At 35.8% G+C, this 20185-nt stretch overlaps 1 protein-coding gene and 1 non-coding gene across 2 annotated transcripts in view; both read right to left on the bottom strand.

Moving 5' to 3' along the window:
* Positions 1-20185, bottom strand: part of LOC105860521 (ubiquitin-conjugating enzyme E2 E2) — a 333688-nt gene that overhangs the window by 204005 nt on the left and 109498 nt on the right. The gene's annotated exons all lie outside the window — the stretch shown is intronic.
* On the bottom strand, positions 19146-19207 carry LOC142875311 (U7 small nuclear RNA). The gene has a single exon (XR_012922705.1). It is a non-coding gene; the product is annotated as a U7 small nuclear RNA (small nuclear RNA).

Here is a 20185-nt window from a genome sequence, read left to right as displayed (position 1 = left end):
TGAATTTTTTTTAAAAGTGACATCTCCTTTCATGCTGGGTCCTTCATTCCAAAAGTAGTATAATTTAAATTACCTTGTTGACGTTTCACAAACTATATACAGTGAAATTGTTAATTCCTGTAAACTGACAAGGATAGGTAAAATTAACAACCTCTCAAGTTAAAATAGCTGTTTTTAAAAATAGGTTATATCAGAATAAATTATCCCTAGGATGGGATAGGAGCAGGAGGATGGAGAAAAATCCAAATGAAGCAGCCACTCCACTCCCACGACATCCTTCTCTACTCTCCAGGTCACAGTGGCCTAAAACACTGGGAAATTGCCATCTAAAAGATTATTTTTAACATAATCAACACAATGCCAAAAAACAAAACAACACAAAAACTCCTTTATTTTCACCTAAAAGTAAATCAACATAGATGAAACTAAGGACTTTGTGAAATCATGTTCTTAATGAGAATGAATGGACTGTAAACTGAATTCTTACTGATAGAAAAAAAAAATAGGCACATACTTCTAAAGGACATTTGTAAAATGTTATGAGTATCTTTTAGTAAGTAATTTGTCCCTTCTTTACTGATATTTTACTTCTTTACTGAGTGTAATTTAGGAGTGCAAGAGATGCTCTTTCTGCCAGAATTTTGGCCGGCCAGGGTACTAGCAGGAAGGACCAGAAGAGTATAGGACTCTGAAAGAATGACTAACACGCTCTTTACTTTTAGGGTTTTTTCCTAAACAAATTCTATCCTACAGGTACTTGAAAAAATACCCCTAGCCTATATTCCTCTGAGACTTTTGCATAAACTAATGGATTATGATCAGCTGACATTTTTTTCTTCTTCATGGACAGTGAAATTTATAGATTGAGATTTTGAATAGTTTTCCTCACTTTGCTACCAGGTACATCTTTCTACACATTTCTTCCACATTTCCCTAGAAAGAGATCATATCTGACCATTTGATTTTAATCCAGTGCTAATCTATGTCTTGACCTTATCCTTAGCTGATAGATGTAAGCTGAAGATACAATCTTCAGATTGTTTTTATTGTGGGAAAATAACAACAAAAGACAACAACAGGCAAATTTACAGGAAGATTACCTAAAAGACTTCATTAGAAAACAAGAATTAAATAAAGGATTCTTTCCAGTCAGGAGAGCAGGAGGCATGAAGGCTCTATTCATTCCAATCACCATCAATGACAACAGTGTGGACTCTCACAAGGAGCCACAGAACAAGACTATTGAAAATGAAAACACAGTTGAATTCAAACAGTGCTCCACTTCTAAACCAGCTATATTTCAAAACTTGTTCTATCTACCTGAGTGCTTAAAGCTTGAATTCACTTACCCAATTAAATTATTTTGTATACAGTTCTTAAAATCCCATGACAGCTTGTAAAAAATCACTTAACCCACAATGTACCTGAAATACATAATATTAGAGAATCCAATTCTAAATCAAGAGAAAACATACTCAAAGGTATAATAAAAGATATACCATTTATATGGACTGAGGACCCCTCCCACCCTTATGCAGAGGTGCATAAGCAATGTCAACAGAGCCAAACAGGGAACAAGAAAGGTGAAAACAAGACTACAGAAGATAAAGGTCGGGGAGACCAATTCTCAGCACATGTTATCTGACTGCACTGCCTGCACATCAAATATGAAGAGGATGCACAGGACAGGAGCCCTGTCGAAGAAGAAATGGGAAAGGGCTGAGCACTGGGAACGAGGTAGGATGTTGGACAAGCTGGCTATCCTCAAGATAGTCCCCTTTCCCTTCCCCCCTGTCCTCTTTATGCTGTCACCATTACAGGTCCTGTCATCACAGACCCAGTTCTGTATTTTCTTACTAGATTCAAAGGAAGACAGGGGAGGTGTGGCACTGTGGTTACAGGCAGCAGCTGACAATACAGGCTGAGAAGGAGAGGGAAATTCAGAGGCACTCTTAGGCCAGGTATGGTGGTTCATGCCTGTAATCCTAGCACTTTGAGAGGCTAAGACAGGAGGATCTCTTGAGGCCAAGAGTTCGAGACTAGCCTGGGCAACATAGCAGGCCCCATCTCTACCAAAAAAAAAAAAGAAAAAGAAATGAAAACTCAGCTGGGTGTGATGGTGCACACCTGTAGTCCCAACTACTCAGGAGGTTGAGGTAGGAGGATCACTTGGATCCCAGGAGACTGAGGTTGCAATGAGCTATAATTATGCCAGTATGCTCTAGCCCAGGCAGCAAAGCAAGACCCTGTCTCAAAACAAAAATCAAAAAAAAAAACAAAAAAAAACCTTAATTAAAAAAAAAAGATGAAGCAGTGTTAAAGACTGAAGGGATTCCTGAGGTACCTCTCAAGTGGCCATTTGTCTGTAGGTGAGTTGAGCAATTAGAGACCCTACTTACAGCAATTTCAACAAAAATGCTATGGTTTAAAAAAAAAAATTCCCAAGAGAGAAAGTTCAGCAATTTTATGAGTTTTTTAAAAAGGTATTCAATTTTCTTAACGTTTCTCCCTTTAAATTCAAGGTAAAGTAACAATTTTAACTCTACTGCGCTTTCCTCAAGAGTTAATTTATTACAAAGTGACAGTATCTAGGAGAAAGAATTGTCCTACTGATGTCTGCATACTTTTCCAACACCTTATCTCTTACTTCTCTTCCCTTCATTCACTGGGCTCCCACTGCACAGGCTCTTTTTGAGTTTATCTAACAGATCAAACTCCTTTCTACTCTAAGTCTTTGCATATTTTCTTTCTGCTTAGACTGTACACCACCTGCCCTACCTCTTTTGGATTTTCAATTTAGAGGTCATTTCCTCAGAGAGTTGTCTATCTAACATCTGTCTTTCCCATTACCTTATTTTGTTCAACACTACACTCAGAGCTAAGCACCATGCCTGAGATATAATTAGAGCTCAATAAATATATAATCTCAAAGAAACATGGGGAAATCTCTGTGAAACATTTCTTCAGGTACGAGGAGCTACTTTATAATTATGTATTTAAAAATCTTCAGTACTTTGATCAGAGACACTCGATCTCACAACAAGACAGTTAATCAGTATTTTGAAAGGGAACCCCTCTCCCAAAGATTTATATAAATATAGAGCAGCACTAATTTTAAAGAACACACTTCAGTCACTGATAAGTATATGGGGCCACAATATAGGGTTTACATGAATGTCAGCTAATCACTGCTACTAAAAACATAATAGTTAAAGGAAGTTACAGAGATCTGTCAAACAAGATAGGTATTAATGTTATTCTTCTCTCAAGCAAAATTTAGGTCTGCCAAACATATTTTAAGTTAAATTACCAACCATCCACCTTCATCTATTTAGTTCAGAGTGTCTAAAACTTCAGCCAGTTTAGTATAACATTTGTACTTTTTGCCCTTTCCTCATGCTAATTTTCATACTAAATTTTTTAGCCAACACATTTTTTAAAAAGCGTAAGTAAATGCATTTCAAAAGAAAAATCTATCAATTCAAAAATGAAAGCCAATTCACATGCAATTAATAAAAGTGATTGTAAAATTCATTGCACATTACTCTAAAAAAATTGAGAGCTACCTATAATTATTTTGCATAAGTGTACATGTACTACCAATCGTTCACATAACCAAGCTCTGAGAAACATGGGTTTTGACTTGTTTGTCCCTGCAGAGGATAGGATTTGGTGACATAATATACATGCTACTACCATTTATAAGAACAAAGCAGCACCTCAAATTCAACTCCAGCTTCATGTATATGTTTTAGAGTATAATCAACACCACAGAAGAATTATTCAGCTGAAGTACACATAGCTTTGAAATTTTTTAAAGAAATACTTTACAATGAAATTACTGTATATTCTAAGAAAGATGTAAACTGTGGTATTTTTTTTTTACTCCTTATTTGTGGTTAGCTTTAAGTATATTCTGCTCACTGACTACATTTCCTTTTTAGACATGTATATAAACATTGTGTGTCTGAGCTCAGTGTGTATTCTTATTTTAAGAAACTTGTGTGGTTTCCTGTTCTGCTTTTAATACCTCTCAGCTGTAGTCATATATCTCACAGTATAGCAGATTAAGAAAATATCACGGAAGGAATAATTAACATAAAGATTCCCAAAACAGGTGTTGTAAGTGGTGGGGTGGTGATTATGTGTACCTGCATAAGCATGAATATATACAGTTATATATCTATTCATTCCTAGGGAGAAAAATAAACTATAGGCTTTCATTTGGCAATACACATGCACATAAGAGATGTTCATAAAAGTTGTTGAAAACTTAAAATTCAAATATTATTAACATTAAAAAACAAATAATACTTACTAAGCTCTTATCATATACCAGGTATTATGCTAAGCATTTTATCTGTTAATTGTCTCAAAACCCTAAGTGAAATAAAGAAGTGAGGCTTGAAATGTTTAAAGTAACATGCCGGAGGTCACCCAGCTAGTAACTGGTCACCCAGTTACTAGCTCAGCCTGAGCTCTACATATTTTCGATGCCAGATCCTAAATACCATCTTTCTTCAGGTCCTCCCAATATTCTGTATAATGGCCATGATCTAATAAAGAGACCACTGACCTAACAGACAGAGAAAACCATCATTCTGGCTCTGCCACTGGCTTTCAAATCAAGGCTTTTCCAAATCCTTCAAATTCTGCTCTCCTAAAAGTGGAAATAATACTGACTTCATTATGAAAATGATCAGGCAACAATTAATACCATCAACATTAATGTTAATAATTACCTAAAAATAACCATACATTTAAATTTTCAGAATGATTTAAATAATCTTTTCTTTAAAAAGGTAAATTAAAAGACATAACTATAAAACATGTCTCCTAAATCAATACCTCTACTTTTAATCATTCTTTCCCCAAATTTAACATGAGTTAAAAACAATGTTTCAAAATGAATACCCGTGATTGGTTACCTTTAATTAAAAAGAACTAGAAACAAGAAAAAAATTTAATATTCTTTTTTTTTTTTGAAACGGAGTTTCACTCTGTCACCCTAGGTAAAGTACAGTGGCGACACCATAGCTCAATGCAACTTCAAACGCCTAGGCTCATGTGATCCTTCCTCTTCCCTCCTCAAGACTCCCAAGTAGCAGGAACTACAGGTGCTAGCCAAAACACCTGGCTAATTTTTCTATTTTTAGTACAGATGGGGTCTTATTCTTGCTAGGCTGGTATTATACTCCGGAGCTCAAGCAATCCTCCAGCCTCGGCCTCCCAGAGTGCTAGGATTATAGGCATGAGTCACCATGCTTGGCCCTAAAGCTGAAATTCTTAATTGAAATGTTTAAGTATTCTGTTATGAAGATTTTATATTGTTACAGTGGACTTAATGTTTTAAATATTAGGTGGTTATTTCACAATAATTGTACATGTGGTGCTATAGATATCATGTAGGAATTAGACTCCCTGAACAAAGAATTTCTTTATTTACTTTTGAAGAACATTCAATGAACATTTACATTTAGAATATTTTTGAACATCACCACCACCACTTTAACTTTGAAATACTTAATCCCATAAGTTTACATTTTGGGCTTTTGTCATACAATCCCCACGGATTAAGACGTCCATTTTTGTTATGACTAGAGTGACCGCATACCATCCAAATTTCTGGGGAGTAAAATGGGATGCAATTATTAAAAATAATTATACCAGGACAACAGGTATAAACCAGATATATGTTGCCCTAGTATAAAAGTAGACTATTATAATATTACAGTACAATACCTGGGTTATTACACTCCCTGATCACCAAAGCAATGCGCCTCCGAAGAAATGCTTTCGGAATCTGTTTCAAATAACAGGAGTGTGTGTTTCCCACACAGTGGGATCTGGGTCTCCCTTAACTCCACTGGACATGTTTTTTTGTTGTTGCTTTCACTTTGGTGTTTTCAGCATCTAGCAGAGTCCCTGGCACATGAGGTTGAAACCAGTGGAATCTCAGGTTACAGCCTAGGAGAAGAGTATGCTGGAGATGTGCAAGTGGTGGTTGGAAATAGAGGCGGCAATTAAGAGGCAGAGGAACTGGGAAGCTGGGCTCTCCTTCCTGTTCACCCCACAAGTATCCCATTATTCTTGTTCTTACAAGATCTCCAGAATTTGAGCCAGCCCTCCTCCTTTTCCATTTCCACCAATCTGCTGTTTTACTCTGTACACATTTACAGAAAGACAAAGGCCACTCATAAGAGTAGTGAGTCTTTAAATTCACCAGGATTCTATGAGGATTAGCTCAGAGGAAATAGTTTCCATGAGGGGTAGGGAAAGGGAAGGGAGAGGTCTGGGGTTTAAGTGTCCCTCTTCAATAATGCTATCCTGCTGCTGAAGACTGTATTTTGAACAGGAAACACTCAGAATTTACAGGATAAAAGGGCCATGAAGGGGAAGGGGGTTAGTTAGAGGGGAGAAATTGAAAGTAGTGGTGGATTTGGTCTCAGGTCATAGGAAATTTTGTAATTTTAATGTGGAGGAGGGAAAGGAAGTACTTCTGGCAAGATACCCTCTGTCCATGGGTAGCTACAGGCACAGCAGTCACAGACATGCCCCTCTATCTGGACATACAACCTATAATTAATCCATACTTACATAGTTCTTACATATTTTAAACAGGCCTATAATCCTCACAAAAAAATAACAGCATGAGTTGGCTTACTCAATTTTTCTCTTGTTCTAATGATTTTCACAGCAATGCCTCTTCTCCCAGAAAAAAAGAAGTCTTGCAGCTTCCTACCATCTTTAAATGTGCTTTTATTGTGTGCTTATCTGCACTACAGTCTTTCACTGTACAGCCCCCATGGTGCATGCACCATCTTTAAAATGAGGGATCCATGTAAGGAAGTTAACTGAAGAAAAAAGATAAAAAAATTCAAAACAGGATACAAATAGCAAGGTTAAATCGAGTGCTGTTAACCCCCTGCTGACATCTACTAATAGTGCAGAAGCAATAGCAGGAATCTGAAACAGAGGTCAGTGTTGGGAAATTTCAGCTCATAACAGTTATAAATGAAATACCAACGTATTAGTTTTTAGTTTCCTAGGGTTTTTCTTCCTAGGGTATCACTTTAAAGAACATTTTAAAAGCAACATCAAAGATGCTACTAGGTGTATATCTAGCAGAAATAATAAAATAAAAACAGCATCTCAGGCCGGGCGTGTGCGGTGGCTCACGCCTGTAATCCTAGCAGTCTGGGAGGCTGAGGTGGGTGGATGCTCTGAGCTCAGGAGTTCAAGACCAGCCTGAGCAAGAGCGAGACCCGTCTCCACTAAAAACAGAAAGAAATTACTCGGACAACTAAAAATATATAGAAAAAATTAGCCAGGCATGGTGGAGCATGCCTGTAGTCCCAGCTGCTCGGGAGGCTAAGGCAGGAGGATCGCTTGAGTCCAGGAGTTTGAGGTTGCTGTGAGCTAGGCTAATGCCATGGCACTCTAACCTTGGCAACATAGTGAGACTCTGTCTCAAAAAAAACAAAAAAAAAAAAAAAAAAAAACCCAAAACAAAACAGTATCTCAGTCTGAAGCACCCATTAAAATTCAATAAAATTGTTTATTTTCCTATATTAAAAGAACTGACAGCAAAATATATAATTCACAGACAGCAAAATATATAAATTTTAACACACTGACTGCCACACTAGGAATTTTCTTTCCTTGAGGTCACTGGGTTTTATAATGAAAATAGGATAAAAAACTGTGAAAACAAATGATCCTTTCTAATTTAATGAAAAATTTAGTTTTTGTTTTCTGTGTTTTTTAATAAAAAAGTAATATAAAAACTTAAAAATTAGTAATGTGAAAACTTGAAAAATAGTTCATACAGGTAAAGTGTTTTTCTCGACTTGTCAGGCTTAAGTGTAATTTAAACATAAATAGAAAAACAAAATGTATTGATTTCATTTAATCCACAATTTTATTTTATTTATTTTGTTTTTTTTGAGACAGAGTCTCGCTTTGTTGCCCAGGCTAGAGTGAGTGACGTGGCATCAGCCTAGCTCACAGCAACCTCAAACTCCTGGGCTCAACCTATCCTCCTGCCTCAGCCTCCCGAGTAGCTGGGACTACAAGCATGCGCCACCATGCCTGGCTTATTTTTTCTATATATATTAGTTGGCCAATTAATTTCTTTCTATTTATAGTAGAGACGGGGTCTCGCTTTTGCTCAGGCTGGTTTTGAACTCCTGACCTCGAGCATTCCGCCCACCTCAGCCTCCCAGAGGGCTAGAATTACAGGCGTAAGCCACTGCGCCCGGCCCACAATTTTATTTTATTACAATTAAATTTTCAATATTAATTGTAACAATAAGAACATCAACAAATAAGATTTTCACAAACAAACTGCAGGGTTTTGCCCAGGAGGGCACCCGTCACGTAACATATATGCTGCAGCATGGCAGCATGAGCTGTCTGCACACCACACCGCTCCCAAGGTAAAGAGATGTGTGTGTTATATATGTTTCAGGAGACCCCAGGCTCAAAACTGGTGTGAGTTAAATAGCTAATGTGTTAAATTTTACTTATACTTTATACAGCTCAATGGCTTTTAAGATAGGAATACACCCATGTAATCAGCACTTAGATCAAAGTACTGAACATTATCACAAACCAAGCAAGTTCCCTCATGACTGGCAAAACTATCTCTATTCTTATTCAGAAGTTTTTGTTTTCTAGTTATTTTCAATTTACCTCCAATTCTATATAAACTACCCTATTCGTTTTAAAATTGCAGGCTTGCTGAATCTGCCTCCCACTCCATCCCCTACTCCCCAATATAGTTCCAGAACAATTCTCTTTTTTCACCTTATTCCCTCATATTATTTTCCTGCTAAATGAAAAATTGCTATTTCATAGATGTCAATAATTAAATAACAATAACATAGTTGCTTTGGTAGAAAACTTACTACTTTGAGAATGCATTTAATTGAGAAAATACAAAGAACTAATCAATAACACTCGGTGAAAAATATAAAATATCCATAATGATGTAGAGTGTAGGTGTTCAACAAGTCAAAAACATATAAAAATATATTCACAGGCCGGGCGTGGTGGCTCACGCCTGTAATCCTAGCACTTTGGGAGGCCGAGGCGGGCGGATGGCTCAAGGTCAGGAGTTCGAAACCAGCCTGAGCGAGACCCCGTCTCTACCAAAAATAGAAATAAATTAATTGACCAACTAAAAAAAAAATATATATATATACAAAAAAAAAATTAGCCGGGCATGGTGGCACATGCCTGTAGTCCCAGCTACTCGGGAGGCTGAGGCAGTAGGATCGCTGAGCCGCGGAGATTGAGGTTGCTGTGAGCCAGGCTGACGCCACGGCACTCACTCTAGCCTGGGCAACAAAGTGAGACTCTGTCTCAAAAAAAAAAAAAAAAAAAAAATATATTCACAATTGGTTGTGGATTCCATTATGTATAAAAAGTGCTAGTGACTTATGTTCTAATTTAATTACTACCCATCTTTTGGAAATGTCTTAAATTTTATAAGCAACAGCCTCATTTATTTTTCTTTTCTGCTTTTACTTCCACTGGCTTCCCATTTTACAAGAAAGCTACATTCAAGTCTACCTTTCATCATCTTCCTCCCGGAATCTTCTAACGTGGTATCCTTTGGTTGTCTTCTTCATCTCCAGAACTCAACACATCCTCTTTCTACTCAAATGAATCCAGGAGTTATGATTTACTCCACCTCCATCCCAAGTCATTAAATATTAAAAAGCAATTCTCACAGTTCCTTATTTTCTCACCATTTCACAGAACACATTCACTCATTCTTCCTTTTACACAATTCCTATGAAAATATAGTGAAGTCCATTTAAAAAGCTTTTAACTGTCATGAATTTGATTCTGTACTTCCTATAATACTTTATATAGAAAGGCTATGTAATACCAGGGCATGTCCTTTTCCTAAATCCCCACTTCTATAATGGAGTTTTCTTTGTTTTAAACTTAACTAGTCAATGTTTCTTTAATTACCTAAATTACCATCATTATCTAGTTTATCCATTTCAACATTTTATGTTTTGCCTTTAAGCTGCTGGTGGCAGGGATAGGTGCCTACATAACTCTGAACAGCACCTCACTGGAATGCCAAAGAAAAAGTTGATAGTGATTCAAAAGAGCAACAAACTTAAAGACAGAAAAGGAAATCTGTGGTAGAACAGTAAAGCAAAAGTGAGAAAAGACAAAATGTTTCACAAAGAATATGAACAAGAGAAAAGAAATTAAAGAAGCAGGGTCATTAGAGCCATTAAAACAAAATGAAACAAAACCCCTGCTTTTTAGTAAGAAGATGGGAACACACAGCATAGCAGATATGTGCTCTAGTGACTACTGATGTAGCTTTTGAGAAATTTTCACAGATCTAAAACAGTATAGGGAGGAGCGTACATTTTCCATTTTCCACATAAAGACAGAATCGAAAGCAGTAAAAAATATTAAACATCTAAGAGATTTTAGAGGATTTTTTAAGATTACATAAAATTAACCTAAAATTCCCCCTATACAAGCTTGGTTTAGGTTTAGAGACATACATAAATACATACATAAATATGAATATAGCTGCAATTACACATAGTAGGCCCCAATTACAAAAGATCAGTCCTCATGCTTCGGGGCATAAAAACATCACTGGATACAATCAAATGAAATTTCTCTCTTCTGTACATTATTGTCCAAGTAGGTGACTCACAAGACCTTAATGCCTGCCTCTAATGCCAGACAAAAATGTGTTCAAAGCAGAAAACCAGACATGATGGCTGGATGACTGGCTTCAATATGGCAACTTCCATATTCCCTAGAGCTTATCAAAAGAGTATGCTTAATGCCTCAAGAGGTTTGGTAGTTTTTTGAGGCATGCTGAGTGACAAATAACAATAGGGCAAGTCCCTGGGGACATCTGTACCAAAAGCGATATGTATGTGAAATAATAACTTGCAAGAAACTGGCAGCTTTAAAGAATTCAATCCTATCATTTTTCTTAGGCGAAAATGTAAGAAACCAAAAGATCTAAGCCTAAAAGACAATTCAATGACATATTATGGCTATATATAAGAAATGTATCATTATTTAATCACACATGGTAGAGGACAAAAAACCCCCAAGGCAATAAAGCAGTAACTTCCGAAGTTTTACTGATCTCAAGAGACATATTTCAAGAAGGCCATCATTCCTGGGACCACAAAGCTCTGTGTGCCTAATAGGCTAATTGTGGACTCCTTCCTCATATACTGTTTGTTGCTGAAGAGAATTCTTTTTTAAACAATACAAACAGCATCTTTGACCAAAGGCCATTATCAAAGCTACTCTTTGAATTTCGAGAAATAAAACTTTCAAACAACTGAAAAATACACCATAGGCTAAATCGAGACTAGTATCTGAAATTCCAGACTCTGCAGTTATAGAAAACTATATATCTAAATTGTATAACTAAATATCTAAATTTCCTTCATTTCAATTCATGCATATACCAAAGCTGCAACCTAATATTTCAGAGCAATGGTTTATAAAAAATACGCATTGTAAAATAACTGCAATTGCAATGGCAATCACAGGTTTCCATTAAGTGGTCACTGGAAAATGGCGCATCATTCTCTCTTTGAAAATAATAAGCTATTAGAATTGGATGCATTTCATACAGCCAAGCAATTTTTTAAAACATTACACTATATTTTAAGATATTTTTGTTGTGAAAATCCAATTTCATCAATTCAAAATCTTCCATTCCATTTTTACTCAAATCTGCTGAAACAGGAGTATGTATTTGTGAAATACTTCTCAATAACAAACACGAGTAAGAAACAATTTTTACAAGATTATTAATACCTACTGTATATAAAGCTAGAAATGTATTCCTCCAACAGTAGGCTATTCAAATTTTTATGAATTTTATATTACATGCACAAAAATATAATTTAATTTAAAACACTAAAGTAAATGTTTTACAACAATGAAAGCCATAGTGTAGTAAAAAGTGCACAAACCTGAGAATTATAATAGTTTGTCTTTAACTCCTAAGACACCCATTACCTCTACAAATTTCCTCAATTTCTTTATCCATGAAGTCAAATGATTAACACTGACCTTTCTCAGGGTGTGGGAAGAATTACTATGTAAACTGCCTAGTACAGCAACCAGCAGAGGAACAGAGTAGAAGCATCACAAATGGCAACCATTATCATTGTCATAGGAGAAGGCATCGTCATCATTTTTGTCATAATCTGGCTGGTTTCTCAGATTATATTTTTTGTGAAGTTAGGACTATAAATAATTATATAATTAATTACATGAAATGTTCTATCAAGTGTTAAAGAAATATTAATATACACCAGTTCTGACAGTTAAGAAATAAAGCACAGGGAAACAAATGCCATCACAAAATGAAAATGCTAATAAAATGACAATTTACAAAATTAGTCCTAACCCAAAGGTTATTTCTCTGTTTCATACCAATGTCTTTATATATGTTCACTCAATAAAAAAAAGATTGGTTTTCAACAAACACATGGCAAATTAATTCAATTATAAAGTGAATCTGAAATCATTCAGAAGATTTCATGAAATCAATTAAAGGGATAATGGAGAACAGCTGGGACCACATTCAAAGCATCTGATAAATGAGAAAATCAACAATGATAACAGAATAAGTTCTTCAGAATGACTTGTCTATCAAAGGTCTAAGGGAGGCCCTTAGGAAAACCAATGAAGCACCCTAAATTTTTTGTAAAACTGATGTGCTATCATACTATAAAAGTCAAATATGTACTTAAAAAGTTCAAATAATATGCTATCATACATACAAAAAATGCCAATAAAACACTCAATTTTCATTATTTTCCTATAACTAGAACACAATTTCAATTATAATATAATTTTCTTAACTGAACTAAAATCAACTTATTTTTCTAAATTTTAGTGTAATTTTTCACAATTCACTCAATGTCTGATGCTAGTTTCAAGTGAATTCACTTTAAGGTGTCTTTTCACGGAATTATTCTCATATATGTACCTACTATATTTAAAGTTAAGTTTATATAAAATTATTAAAAATTTTATATTACATAAGGCATTACCAACAGTGCTCCTGTACTATCCTCACTTAGCATTCAAATACATGATTTTATATCAAATGGTTCTATGGCTATATAAAGAAAGAATTTCTTCTGAGTTCAAATTTCTTCATACAAAATTTAGAAATGTGGCTGATCTTCAATATTTCTCTGACAATAACTACCTTTCATTCAAAACAGGCTAACATCCCAGAGGAATAATCATGGTAAACCCCGAGCTGGTAATATTTAAAAAATATAGTTGCACCTCATTTATCTCACATCATCTATTAACTGGAAAATTCCCTATGAACCCAAAGCTGGTCCTGACAGATCCCCCAATACCTCCCTCAGAAAGATTTATTTCATTATTCTTTCTTCTTCTATGCTCTCCAGTAGTATTTTGAACATTACTATTAAAAGACTACATCATATTCTAATTATTTCCTTATATGTCTATTTGAACCACTACACAGCAAACTCTTTGAGGACAAAAAGGCATGTTTTATTTATCTTTGTATCCACAGCGTTCAGTACTGATCTGGTACAAATGGAAGTGCAATTAATCTCTTTGTCACATAAAGGAAAGAGATAGGAAGAAAGGGCTCAGACTTTTTTGAACACTGACTTTTTTTAAAAACAAATTTTTCTAAATTACAGCACACTGGCTTCTTTTTTGTTACTATACAGAATAAAAATGAAAAATTTTTTTGGATGACTAAAGGCTGTTGGATGAAACATCAAATACCACTCTGTGCTATAATAATGATGCTTTCTAATATTACTCTAATACTTAAGTTGCCTTTTCCAAGAATTCACCTATTGTGGGACCTTTCCAGCTGGAGATATGTCTTCTAATGTGCAGGAAGAACTGAAGGTTACCAAGGAAAACCAGTTAAACAAGCAGGTTAAACCAGTACCTTTAACACTGAGGACAGTCCTTGATCACCCCTAAGGCATTAAGTGAAGGGGCTGGCTTTGCAACAGCTCAAAAGTTTTCTCCATATCACACAATGTATTAATCCATCATGAATTGATGGGCAGTTGGGTTGATCCCACATCTTTGTGATTGTGAGTTGTGCTGCAATAAATATTCTAGTATAAGTATGTTTTTGATAAAATGACTTTTTTCCTTTGGGTAAATACCCGTAGTGGGATTGCTTGATCAAATGGTAGGTCAACTTTTAGTTCTTTCAGGAATCTCCATTCTATTTCCCACAGAGGTTGCACTATTTTGCAGACCCACCAACAGTGTCTAAGTGTTCCTATCTCTCCACATCCATGACAGCATCTACTGTTTTAGGACTTTTTGATAAAAGCCATTCTCACTGGGGTTAGGCAATATCTCATTGTGGTTTTGATTTGCATTTCCCTGATGATTAGAGAAGTTGAGCATTTTTTCCATATGCATACTGGTCATTAGTCTATCTTCTTTTGAAAAGCTTCTTTTCATGTCTTTTGTCCACTTTTTAATGGTATTGATTTTTTTTTTCTTGCTGATTTGCTTGAGTTCTTTGTAGATTCTGGTTATTAGCCCTTTACTGGATGTACAACACGTGAATATTTTCTCCCATTTTGTAGGCTGTCTCTTTGGTCTGTTAACTGTTTCCTTGGCTGTGCGGAAGCTTTTTAATATATACCATAAAGCACTACTCAGCCATAAAAAATGAACTAATACCTTTTGCAACAATCTGGATGGAACTGGAGACCATTCTCCTAAGTGAAGTATCACAAAAATGAAAAAACAAACACCACATGTACTATTAAATTGGAACTAAATGATCAGCACTCATGTGAACAAATGGAAGTAAAACTCAATGGAAATTAGGCAGATAGCAGGGGAAGGAGGAGATGGGTGAAATCATACCTAATGGGTACAATGTACACTTTCTGGGTGATGGGCACACTTAAAACTTTGACTCAAGCAGTATAAAAGCAATCCATGTAACCAAAACATCTGTACCCTTATAATATTCTGAAATAAAAAACTAAAATGTGCTCTTATTGAACATAATAGTAATGTGCACTGATTAAACAATCTGGCTGCTGAAAATTAAACTATTTAAACTATTACTGACAACCAATATCGTATCTTCATCTTAATATTCTATCAGTGGCTTCTTTTCATTCTTTACTTCCAATAAAATTTATGCTACATCTACAAAAAAAAGTTTTCTCCATATTCTTAAAAGATTCAGAGATTTTTTTCTTACATTCAGAGTTTAGAAAGCTAGTTCAGGCTGGGCATGGTGATTCATACCTGTAATTCTAACACTTTTGGAGGTGGGAGGATTGCTTAATGTCAGGAGTTTAAGACCAGCCTGAGTAGTACAGTGAGACCCCATGTCTCTACAAAAAATAGAAAAATTAGCTCGGTGTGGTGGTGCACACCTGTAGTCCCAGCTACTCGGGAGGCTGAGGCAGAAGAATCACTTGAGCCCCTGAGTTTGAGGTTGCAATGAACCGTGATTATGCTATTAACCTCATGTCCAGGCAACAAAGCAAGACCCCGTCTTAAAAAATAAACAACAACAAAAAAAGCTAGCTAACTCATACTTAATTCCATCACCTGTGTTTCACAAATTTTTCCCTTCTAAGTACAATAGAATTACAAATTTTCCAAGTGTCCTCAGAATGCAAGTATAATTGCAAGTAATAAAGTTCTTAATTGTATAAAAACCAAAAACACCTCAGTGCTCAGCTAAGAATTACATAAAGATAAAAACGTATCATTAGGGATGTCCAGAGAAAGGCAAAAAAGCCCTGCTTCTCAAGTATTGGTTTTTAAACATACTACAAATGTTTATTTTATAGATCAAAGTTCATTTCAAATATGCTAGCATCAAAGAAGTTTGCACAGTCTGCAGATACCATTACAGAGGTCATGAAAAGTTATTCAGAAGTTACTTTTCATTTAGGAGGAACAAGGAGATAGTGTTTTGTTTAGAAAATAAATTTGTACAATGAGCTAACACCAGCCTACTCATAACTAACACCAGCCCATTCATATCTGACCTGAGGAACCTAAGTGATTGTTCCAGGCCTCACTGCCTATGAGGGCCTGCAACAAACCTGACCTTGTCAGTCTACAGTCTAAAAATCTGCCAGAACCATGTTTCTCATTTATTAAAGATGACATGACCAGTGCCCTGAGACTACCCTTAGCAACACCATTAGACTTGGAGCATGATCCTGAAAGACTAGAAGAAACATTGGCAAAGATAAAAAAGTAGTCATTTATCCAGGATCTATGAAAAGCAGCAAAGAAAGAACTATGACAGAAAAGTAAGACTCACGATGTTAAACAGTTGAAAAGAGGGCTGGAATCAGATTATGGGTCCTGTGTGATCATGCCCTTGTCCCTGGCATTCCCAGCCCGCCCCAAATCTTAGAAACAATATAATTAAAAGAATATATATATGGGTTCAAATTTTGCTTCTAACACTTAGTAGTATGTGCCCTTCGGCAATTTATTGAATATACGTAAGCCTCTATTTTCATAGGGTTATAAGAGGATTAAATGAGATGGATAATAAATAGGTTACCATGCCTTGACACAAGCAAGCATTCAACCTATTTTAGTCTGTGGCACATTAATTTAAAGCATATGATAAGCTGTTCTGCTTTCCTTAGCAAAAAATATTTAGATATTTAAAGACCCATTTTCAGTTTTCCTTGCATTATTCTGACAGCTACTTTTTAAATAAAGGAGATGGATATAAGCAAAATAAAAAGCAAAACTGTCTTTAACCATATAACAAATTACTTGGTAATTTATAATTGTAGAACAAGTATTTTAATTTGATTCTGACAGATATTTTTTTAAGTCCTAAAAGAAAAGTCTAACTGGTTTTTTGCAAAGGTACTTACTGATATTTGATGGAGCTGTTAGAAACTAATTCTTACCACTTCTTTTAAAGAAGCTTGTTATATAAAACATTTTATTGTGACAAATATATTAAATGTTTCTAGAATAATATTGGCAGGGGTTAGTGAATGCTTAAGCATCATTGTGAACCAACACCACTAGTTTTGTGAACCATCACACACAAAATCATTTTTTTGAAAAACTTAGTTCACTGTGTTTAGTGTTTAATAGTAGTGTTTAGGTTCACTATTTAGGTAAATTTCTACCTAAATGTAGACACTGTGTTTACAAATCATTAAGAGTCAGACAGTGTTGCTAGAGTCAAATCACCCCTCAAGAGATATACCTATGCTTTCTCTAGTTCTTTTCGTCATCATTCAATATATTTATTTTCTGAAAACAGTAACTGCTGACTTAGAGCTCTCATTTAGAATTAATGGCTTTAATGGAAAGGCTATATCCCCAGACCCCTCAAATCCTCTTTGGACTGTAATTTCACATACATAATTTTAAGACAGCAGGATTTTTGGGGGGGAAAAATCCCAAATCTGCCTGTTAAACTAGGTACTAAGGAGCTGAGAAGGAATCGAATACTTAAATATTTTCTATAGATTTGCTTGCAAACTCATTTATGTGTATGCATTACATATATACAAGCTAACACACAAATATACGTCTCTAGGCACTGGTATCTCAGGACTCAACAAATTAAATGGCCTATTAGAAGAAGGAATCTTAAAAGTGATTATATGACAGGTAGGGAAAAAAGGACTTAGGGAAACAAATATCAATACAATTTCTTGCTTCTCAAAAATCAATAATCATTACACAAACCTTACATTGCCCAAACAGGTGTGATGACTTTAGTATTTATTCATTCTCATTCCTATTCCTTCTAGCCCATACAAGGATTATACTTCCTCATGGCTTTCTGCAGTTAAGCAAGACCATGAAACTGTTTCTGGCCAATGGGATTTGAGCCAGGTCAAAGCATTTAATTGCCAATGTGAGATCCTCAACTTTCTCCTTCCCTGCCATAGCGACTGTAGTGGCATAAGATCAAAATAACTTGGATTACTAAACTACCAAGATGGAAGTTGGTCTCATTCCAGAGAATCACCCAGATAAACAGTGTATCTGTGTGGTGAGAAATAAATTTTTGTTATATTAAATAACTGAAATTTTGATGTTGTTTGTTATGCAGCATAAGTTAACACATGCTGATTAGAAACAGAAATTTAGTGATTCCATTCTTCTACCCAAAGCCAGCTGGAGTTGTTAGGTATTCTAGAAGAGGAGAATAGTCTTGGGCAAAAATTTTACAGAGTATAGGACACTGATGAGGAATAGAGAAAAAATTAGGGTGATATTTAGAACAAAGATGAGGAGTTAAGTCAGGGAATGCACTAGGGTATAGGAAGACATGAGATAATAAACAAAAGTAAATTCTGAAGAAGAGTATTCAGTAAACATATGAAAGTGAAGAATCTGGTTAGTGCCAAGATGTACCACCATAGGCTGATATCAAGATGAAGCCTTAGTCTTAACCTCATACTATTCTTTCACTTATCTAACAGTGCCTAACTGCAGATTTAGTCTGCTCAAGTCTGGGATTAGTTTTTGAACTATCATGAAGTATCTGTCTGCTTCACAACATTTTTACCAGTGACTCTTTCTTGTCCTGCAGCCCTGTAGGGTACTGTCTGGCTTGAACTTTTGATCATCTAAATTCAAAGAGTGTATACCACATCACATTTCCTGACTCTCTTCCTGGTTTTGGACTCTCTGCTTTCCCCTGGTCCTTAGGACAGTCCAGAGACTAGCTTGACTGCTAAACCACAGTAGCACTTTGGGTTTAACTGAGTAACAGGTCTTCTTTGATACTCAGTGCATCCCTTTGTTTTTCCAAGCCTAGCTTACTATTCAATTGCAAAACTTACCCCATCCACATTTCCAGCTTCAATAAGTAAGCAATTCAATCAGTTGATATCTGGAAGCCTCTTACATAAAATAAAAACTTTAAGAGAAGGCAGATTTCTGCTTAACAATAAAATTCATAAAATCTTAGATCATTTACATAAGAGCTATAATTTTTCTTAATGTAACAGAGTGGTATGTATAGGTACATGTATAGGTATATACCTACTGCATACAATGCTTTACATGGTCAAGTACATAGAAATACAAGAATGATAGCATAATATTTTTTTTTTATTTTTTTTAGGGGCCTTCCGGTGAGGACCGGAAGACCTGCTAGACAAATTCTAAAAGAGCTGTAACACTTTAAATGCTTTTTTTTTTTTTTTTTTTTTTGAGACAGAGTCTCGCTTTGTTGCCCAGGCTAGAATGAGTGCCATGGCATCAGCCTAGCTCACAGCAACCTCAAACTCCTGGGCTCAAGCGATCCTTCTGCCTCAGCCTCCCAAGTGGCTGGGACTACAGGCATGCGCCACCATGCCCGGCTAATTTTTTCTATATATATTATTTGGCCAATTAATTTCTTTCTATTTATAGTAGAGACGGGGTCTCACTCTTGCTCAGGCTGGTTTCGAACTCCTGACCTCGAGCAATCCGCCCGCCTCGGCCTCCCAGAGAGCTAGGATTACAGGCGTGAGCCACCGCGCCCGGCCAGCATAATATTTTTTATCCATTAAGGATAATGCTGTAGAAAAAGGAGGAGTCATATTACTGTCCACATAATACAGGTTTTATAGATCAGGAATTTTAATATCTAAGGAGATTGTGATAATAACTTATAATTTGAAGTTTTCTAGCACAGTAGGTATAAACTGGCTAGCCACAAACTAGCGTATGCCAAAAAAAATTTAACTTTCTTTTCTAAATTAATTTCTTTCTAGTTACAAGCCGCTATTCTAACTCATGGTAGAAAATACTCAACCTTGCCATTTAAAAAGGTATCTCAGTATCTTCTCATTTAAAGCACTTTGCCAGGGGGGTAGGCTATTTGGTCTATAAAAGTTTCTCCCCTCTCTATGATTATACCCTCCCTTCTTAACAAGTCTGCATTTGGCTGCAGGAAGACACACTTTTACAATCCTCCCAGTGAGGCTTTTCATGGGCTTGACTTCCAGGCATCAGGTTTTATGCTCAATACATGCACCTGGTCAAGCATGCAAGCCACACCAATAGTTGCAGAGGTGTGCAATCTCTCTATTCATAAGAAATCTGTACTCAGCTGCCTCCTCCTCCCTCTTGAAACCATGTCAATTTCAGTCCTGCAGCCCACAAGCCCATGTAGCAC

Source organism: Microcebus murinus, chromosome 1 (genome assembly GCF_040939455.1).
Source record: "Microcebus murinus isolate Inina chromosome 1, M.murinus_Inina_mat1.0, whole genome shotgun sequence".
NCBI classification, from domain to species: domain Eukaryota; kingdom Metazoa; phylum Chordata; class Mammalia; order Primates; family Cheirogaleidae; genus Microcebus; species Microcebus murinus.
Note: the sequence above shows the minus strand (reverse complement) of the source record. Positions and strands in the feature narration are given on the sequence as shown.